Here is an 8,382-nt window from a genome sequence, read left to right as displayed (position 1 = left end):
AATACAGAATTTGCCTATGTCTTAGCAGAATGTTTATGTTTCAAGCAAGGAAATTCTAAAACCATTTACATACCAGAGATCTGATTTTCATGGAATTTTTCTCAGAGTGTTTGTTTCCCTTACTCTAAAACTTTAGAAGGTTTAGTAGCCATCTGGTATTGTTGTGACATCTGTGTTAACGATCAATGGCCTTCACTCACCTAACTAGTTTAGATACATCAGGGTGTGTTTGAACTCACATGAAGAGTTACATATGATATTAATTTTTGTAGGTTAGTTTGATGTCTGTGACCTCTGGGTGGTAAGCTATGAATTTATTTCCTTCATTAAAAAAGAATATAAGTTCACTTATAAGTTTATAAGACAGAGTATTAAGATTGATTAATGAAAAGCTGAAGAATGATCTAGAAAAAAAATACTGCTTCCTGTACTTTGGATTACCATTGAAAACAAACTCTACAAGGTGCCTGAAATTGTCTTAAACTCTTTTCTATTTTTACTACAAGATTGAGATTGGTTTCCTCACTCTGAGCCTTGTATCATTAAAAGAAATAGAAATTGTTTAAACAGACATTATTACCTATGAACAGGATCATTATCAATCCCATCTAGTTTAGATAATTTTACAAACAGGAATCAAAGGCTCTTACATGTATTTAATATGGGGAAAATGCATATTTCACCCTTAACTTTTTATTTAGTTATGAGCAAAGAATGATACAAAATCTAAGAATCAGTTTGTAATAAACTGGGGAAAAATTGGCTACACTTTACAAAATGCTTAGAAAGCGATTTTAAGGCTAATTTCTACATTGGCACACTTAGTCCAATCAATATAGTGGACCACATTAATAACCTATAGAAGGTTTTTGTGGACAGTGTAGCTCTTGGAAAAGACTGGGTTGATGTATTGCTGCATTTCCATGTAAAATTTCCATGCAAATTTTAAATCTATTTCCTATTAATAGGTTCAAAAATCTGTTGACCGGGTCTGTAGTTGTATTTCAGGGTGAGTTCATAATCCTGTATAGAGACTACATCTGCCTTATCAGCTGCAATCAGGGCTACCATCTGGTTAAGTTTACAGTAGTATATCATAGCCTGTCACAATGAACTAGTTTTTCAGAGGACCAATATAGGTCAATGACAAAGGAACATAATATAGACTGTTACTCAGACACCATAAAAGTCTTTTGGTGTTGGTGGAAGCTTTTTCAATTTTCCTAGTTGCAGCTTTATTTCTAGAGTATGGTCATGTGCTAGATGACAATGTTTAGGTCAATGAATTGTGCATTTTTTGGAAGCCCCTAAAGTTTATATCATCTAGTAATATTGTAGGTATCTTAGTTTGTATAGGCATAAGCTATAATATTTGAATAATATTCAGCTACCTAACAAAATAACAAAATAACAAAATAATCTGTCTTTCTGCCTGCCTGCCTATCATCTACCTATCTATATCTTTCATACACAGATTCAATACAAACTACACAAATTTTAAAATTAGGAAGACATACTCATATCCTTTACAACCTTTGTAAGATCCTAAGGTCACAGCTGGTATCTACAACTACCCCATTCTACTGTCCAGTCCATTTTTTTTTTTTTTGCCTCAGTGAGCATCTTCCTTAGCAAGGCAACTTTTTCATTTCTGAAGGGTTTTGCTAACTGAAGGTTAGCAACCCTCTTGAGTTGAGTTGTAGTTGACTTCAATTGACTTCAATGGTAGGGCATAAATGTACTTAAGAGAAACCCTATAGGATCTCCTGTCTTCCAGGTGCACTTTTAAAAATCTCTGTTGTGTACCAACAATCCAGATTCTACTTGGTTATCAAGAGTGATCATTCAAGTTACTATGTTTGCACATTCACTGTCTGTTGGCTCAGAGATACGAGATTGGGTAGCAGTTGTTAGCAACAGAATCAGTATTTTCTTTACTTGTAGAAGCATTGCTCCTTTCAGATATAAGGCCTCTAGACCACCAGAGCCTAAAGTGACAGGGATAAGAAACAGCCATTTTGCTACAGATTGAAGTGTAATAGCTAATAAGGCCACTCCCAGTTCTACTCTCTGATTTCCATGTACACAGATCCTGTTTTTAAGGGAAGATACCACATATATTTGGCTCTGATTTAGAGTACAGCTTTCTGGTGAACCTCATTTGCCCCAGCTCTTCATGAAATTACCATTGAGCTGATACCATAAACAAAGCTTAGACAGTTATGATAATCTGTCATCATTCTCTAAGATCCCACTGTGTGCTGACTAAGTTAAATAGAACTGTGGTGGGGAACACACTCCTGCATCCTTTCATGCTTTAGAACAAGGTAACCTAGGTATGTTGGAAGTCCAGGAAAGGGCAGACTCCAGGAGTTGCCTCTGATCCTCCCTCATAGTTCTTCTCTGAAGCCATAAGGAAATTCTCTGACTTCTCTCACTTGAAGTAGGTCATAAGAACCTATTCTAGAAGATCTTTGTTTTATACCTAGGGTCATGGTTGGTGCTGTTAATTTGACAGAACCTAAGAATCACCTGGGACATGAGCCTCTGGGTATGCCTTTGAGGGATCATAGTGACCAAGCTAATTGAGGTGGGAAGACCTGCCCAAGGTGGATCACATCACTCCCTGCCTGGAGTCCTGGACTGGATAAATGGGGGAAAGGAAGTAGGCAGCAGTAGACACTGTTCTATGCTTCCAGATTGTGGGTAGGACATGAGCTGCTGCCTCAGCCCCCATTCCATGCCTTCCTCCCCATGATGGGCTATCGACCTGTGAGCCAGAATCAACCTTTCTCTCTTAAGTTACTCTCATCAGAGCACTTCATGACAGTGGCAGGAGAAGAAAGTAAGGTCTTTCCCTAATGACTTTTTTTGTACAATTGTATTTCTTTGTTTCACTAAATTTTACATAAACATCCAATTTTCTCGAGGCCTCTAGAATTTCATTTCTGAGGGCTCTTATGTTTTGTTAAAATTTGGTTACATGAATTGTTAGCCTTTTCTCTTGTTGGTCTGTTTTGATAAAGGGCATTAACATGACCCTTGGGATGGGTAAGAGGCATCTCTTTCTCCCCTACAGCATTAGTCTTGGACTTCCTCCAGAAATGCTGCATGACTTTTGCTTTGCTGCTTCTGAAAGGAGATGCAGTTCTAGTGGCTTCCACTTGACCTTTCCCACCATAATATTCTTTCCTCCACAAGACAGGGAACTATTGTGGGCACTGTGCCAGCTCCTGAGTATGTCTGTTTCAATTGCAGATCCCAGGACTGCGAAAATAACTACAAGACAAGTTCAGGGGTTGAATGGAACCACAGAGAGATGGGTGGGAGCTCAGATTTGATCAATTATCTGGCTTCCAAAAGACCCTATTTTGACTGGTTAACTATAGTGACATTTTTAGTTTGCTGAAAATGAGTGTCAGTTCAGAACCAATCCCGCAAATAGCTAAATACTGTGACTATTTCTCTTTCATCAGTGCACACTTGCCTTGGTTAAAGACTGTATATCCTTGTGAGGAATGTTTGGAGAAAGATTAACAGAATACATTTTTAGGCAATTGTAATGGGGTCTTTCCCTAAAGAGATCTTGATTCTTCTCTTTCATTCAGAGTCTATAAACTGGCTCCTCAAGGCCTGGAAATTGATTCAGGGGCCTTGACTATTGGTGTGCTTAAAATAAAACATCTGTTCACTAGTCTTAAAACTCTTTTGCCCATATGGATCATGTAGCAGTTTAGAAGACTATAGGTTTATTTATTTTCTAGGAGTAATGCCATAGATCTCTAAGGTCAAGCTGTTTCCTATTGTAGTAACCATTCCCACCTGGCCTTTAGTAATGAAGTAATACTACATGGGGTCTGCCACCTATGGTTCCATGATACCCATTGCACTCAAGGATCATGGTTAGGCGGTATCAGTGACTATTGTAATTTCAGACCTACCATAAAGAGTGATCAATGAACTCTTTAAAGATGTCGTCATTTCCTTCATGCATTAATTTTCCCAAAAATGTGTGTGTGTGTGTGTATGTGTGTATGTCCTTCTGGGATATATAAATAGGTCTTAAATGATAAATTCCCTCAATATTCATATTTCTCCATGTGCTTAGATATCATCCTCTATAACATACCAAGGCAATTTTGACATCTTGCCTTCAACTACTATGGGACATATTTGGATCAACCTTCCAGTTAACCAGTAAAACAACCAAACAACTCTCCCAACTCACATAATCATCTACCCAGTAAATAATTAAAACCCTTCCTAGCCCTTTAAGCTAAAAGTGAATCTAGGCATCATGCCTGGTGGAGACACATCAATAAATTTAGCCAGACCTACCATTATATTCTCTCCACCCCATCCCACTCTTTTAATATCTGCTTCCACAAATATTCCCCAGACTCCTATTTGTGTAAATTAGAAAATTAATGTAGCTCTTGAAATGTATAATAACAATTCAATAATTCATATTTGGCACTTTGCCCTTTGGGATAGGTTAAGACATGAGTCTAGGTTATAGATCTAGAAGAACATTGCCATGTATAGATATGTATGAGAGTTAGAAATGCCATCTTAGAGAAGCCCGTAGTAGGACTGCTGAGCATATAGGAGGCCCCTAGTCAAGCACAGTAGGGCTCCTATAGATTCTGCACTGTCCACTAAGAGGACTACAAAATTTAGCGGCATAATGTTCTCGCATTAATTATGTTCTGCCTATCTACCCTCTTTTCGGTTCTCAACATCATGTGTCCTCCCATCTGAATCCCTAGTCTTATCAAAAGACAACTTGAAATTTGAGAATATATTTTGTGCTGTATTTCAGCCACTTACATGATGATACTCTGGGTTTGGATGTCAGATGTTAGTATTAAGAATAAAGGACATGAAGCTTTGTTTCAGAGAAGAGAGACACTTCCAGGATTTCCTTCTGAGGTTAAAGAGAACTTTGGAGAGCTTTAGGAAGAGTGATTACTGTACCAATATGTACTTTCTTTAGCTTGAATGTTAATGGTGACTTGCAGGAGAAATTGAAGAGATTAGTGTTGTAGTTCTATAAGATTACGTTGGCTTGGACCAGAGTGGTGGCAGTAGAGATGAAAATAAATAAATTGATGTGGAATATAAGTTGAAGATAAAGTCATTAAAGAGTTTCTGGGATAAGAGAAAAAGCGGAATCAACCATGTCTTCTAGGCATTTTGGCTGAGCATTGAGTAGGTGATGGTGGCATTGGTCAATGTAGGAAATGTGATTAAGGAGGGAAGACTCAAGAGTAAAGTATAAGCACTCTCTTACACATTGATGACTAGGTGTCAGGAAGATAGCTGAGTTCTGCCACATACTCACCTAGTCATGCCAAGCATGAATCTATTATGTAGTCCATACTTAAAATTTGGCAAATTGTCCCCCAAATGCACTGTGGTATTGTGATTCAAATGTGCAATGCCCCCCATAATCTCTTGTGTTTGAACTCTTGGTCCCCAGCCATTGGCACTGGGTTGTGGAATTTTTAGGAAGTGGAGTCTCACTGGAGGAAGTGGGTGACTGGAGGTGGGACTATTCTCTGGGTATGGGATTCTGGACTGTATTGATCAAGCACATGGTATGACCAGTCGCTTTAAGGTTCTGCCATCTTAAACTTCTCCACCATGACGAATAGTATTTTTGAAATTGGAGCCAGAACAAACTAGTTCTCCTGAAATTACTTTGGTTAAGGTGTTTTACCACTACAGCAAGATGGTAGATTCCTGGACACATTCTTTTCCTGATATATAGCTTGATGTGGTAGCATGTGATACCTTCAGCCATGTGATCTCACCAGTTTCCTTATCTGGGATTGTTTCTCAACTTTATGTCTTTCATGACATAAACTTCCCATGTCAATTGTATGTGTGTTTATGTGTCCATGTTTCTTCACAGGTAATTTCAGCAGGAGAGCTACATAAATTGTGTTATATGCTTTAGTCTGTCACATTGAGAAGTCTGTGGAATCAATTCATCCCACACCTGACCTCCTTTACTTCGATCATTGGTTATACATTGTCTTCCAAACTTTTTTATAAGTTTGCCATTTCTTCTAGGTGATGAATGGGTAATCTATGGGAAGATAGTTTGACTTCTGTACTTTGTGATTGTAAATACTCCAGTCTCCATCCAATTTGCACTCAGTGGCTTTAGTATCTTATTGACTGATCCATGCCTGAATCAATGACGTTTTGATATTTTGCAAAATGACTTTTTAAAATGAATGATTCTTCCTACAAGCATTAGTTGCAATACCACTGGAAGGAAGAGCTACCACACACCAGCAAGCCAGACTATGTTTTGTTCACCATGCGATGAGCTCCCTGAGAGCAGACACTATATAATTCAACACTACCATAAATGCTAAGTGAAAATTGATGCTCAGTAAATCTGTATCGAAGTGAGCTGCATTAAACTCACCCTTCAAACGTGGAAGATATTGAAAATCCCTGCCTCTACGGGGTTCTGTTAGGCCGAAAGATCTTGTATATGAGGAAGCTTTGTAGCTTGTAATGGGTTTTGCAGATGTGAGCTGGGGTCCTCCTGAGGTGCTTAAGTCCTGGCTGTCTCAGGCAGTTGCAGGGAATATAGCTACTCTGATCCAGCTGGAGGAGGGAAATGACAGGGAGTGACCATGAACATGGAGGCCTACAAAAGTGGAGGAAGCAGCAGGACCCTTCATGGAATGGTTGGGTGGGAATGCCTGCTTTGCTGACTCTACTCCCCCTGCCCAGCCCTCCCCCATCTTTGTGCCTCAGCACTCTATCTCCCTAGTCTTCTCCCTTCTAGAAATTCGGAGAGTTTCCTGCAGCTGCCAGGCTTCTTTCCTTGAAGAATATCTCTAATCGCCCCGCCTGATTGGGTCTCGTTAGCAGGCTGGTGGCATTGATTGTACTCAATCAGAATCCTCCTGCCCAGCTGGGAAAATGTCCCATTTGTTCCCCTACTCTTCTTTCTACAACTATTTTACAGTTTTTCTGTGATGGGGGAGGGTTTGTGGAGGACCTTAATCCCAAGGGTCAATATTTTCTGCTGTCCCTGGTAGCAGGGCTGTTTATGACTTTACTCTGTACAAAGCCTTTCTACTTTGTTTCAGAGTGTTTCTGGAAATGTCCCATGGGGTCTCTAGGACATCGCTGCCCATCTCCCAGCTTATCAACAACAGTCACAAAGAACATAAAGAAGCATTTACTCACCATTACAGTTGACAAAATATATTTGCATAGAGGAAACCATCTGTGAGTCAAACTCATCCTTTGGCATAAGAGACAGCGTTACCATGGTCACCAGTCTTGCTGTATGAGAAAACTGAGGCCCATGGAAGTAAAGGGACTTTCCTAGATCAGACACATAAGAAGCAACAGAGCTGAGATTCCAACCCAGATAGACCGTTGGCTACAAAGTGGGGTTTTATTCCGATATGTCAATCTTCCCCACTAGTTCAAGTGAAGGCCACTCTAAGGCAGAAGGTGACTCTGATTCTGTGAATATAAAGATGGCAGAATGCCTCTCCGGCACAATTAACAGATACCATCGTGCCTCCGGGTGGATCAGGCAGCTTTCTGTGAGCTGATGCATCTCATATCCCTTTCTTGATGTTCCAAGATCATAGAGAGGTAAATATTCATCTTTCTCCTCTAAATGAAAAGAATTGAAAATTGGTTTTTGATAGAGAGATGAAAAGAAAAAAGGAAAAAAAAAGAAGAAAGAAAAAGGACCTGTGAGCCATGACTAGGCACTTAGGTCCCACGACCAATGGCTAGCAGAAGTAACATCTTACATCTGTGTCATTCTCATTCTGCCCATGGGTTGTGACATGTCTGGGCAAGCCATATACTGTATTTACCTCCAGTGAAGGCAGTGTGGAGACTGAGAAAATGGAACCTATAGCTCCAGAAAAAGACCACCCTATAGCTCCAAAGAAGAGAAAGTAAAACAGAAGACATACCAGACTCAAGATTCAGCATGCATCTTGGGTATTGGGCCAGAGTTCTAAGTGTTATGTGAAAATGAAGCATTCTTCACTTCCTCTGAAAAGACTGGAAACAAGATTCCAAGTGCTATGGTGAGACAGCATTCCACACTTCATTCTAGACAGTTCTCCTCAGGTGGCAAACAGCCTGGACTCATGCCTTGACTCTTTTGCCATGTCCATGCTTCTGTAATTTACATCATATTGCTTCATTTCTATCTTGGTTAGCCATTGTCAGATGGATGGGACTTTGAATCACCTTGGAGATACACTTCTGGATGTATCTGTTACAGTGTTCCTAGAGAAGTTGAATTGAGAAGGAAAGACCCAGCCTGAATTCAGGTAATACCATCCCTAAATAAAAGGGGGAAAGTAAGTTAGGCACCAA

This window comes from Apodemus sylvaticus, chromosome 7, assembly GCF_947179515.1.
Source record: "Apodemus sylvaticus chromosome 7, mApoSyl1.1, whole genome shotgun sequence".
Lineage (NCBI taxonomy): Eukaryota > Metazoa > Chordata > Mammalia > Rodentia > Muridae > Apodemus > Apodemus sylvaticus.
The sequence above is the reverse complement of the archived record's forward strand: the minus strand, read 5'-3'. Positions refer to the sequence as shown.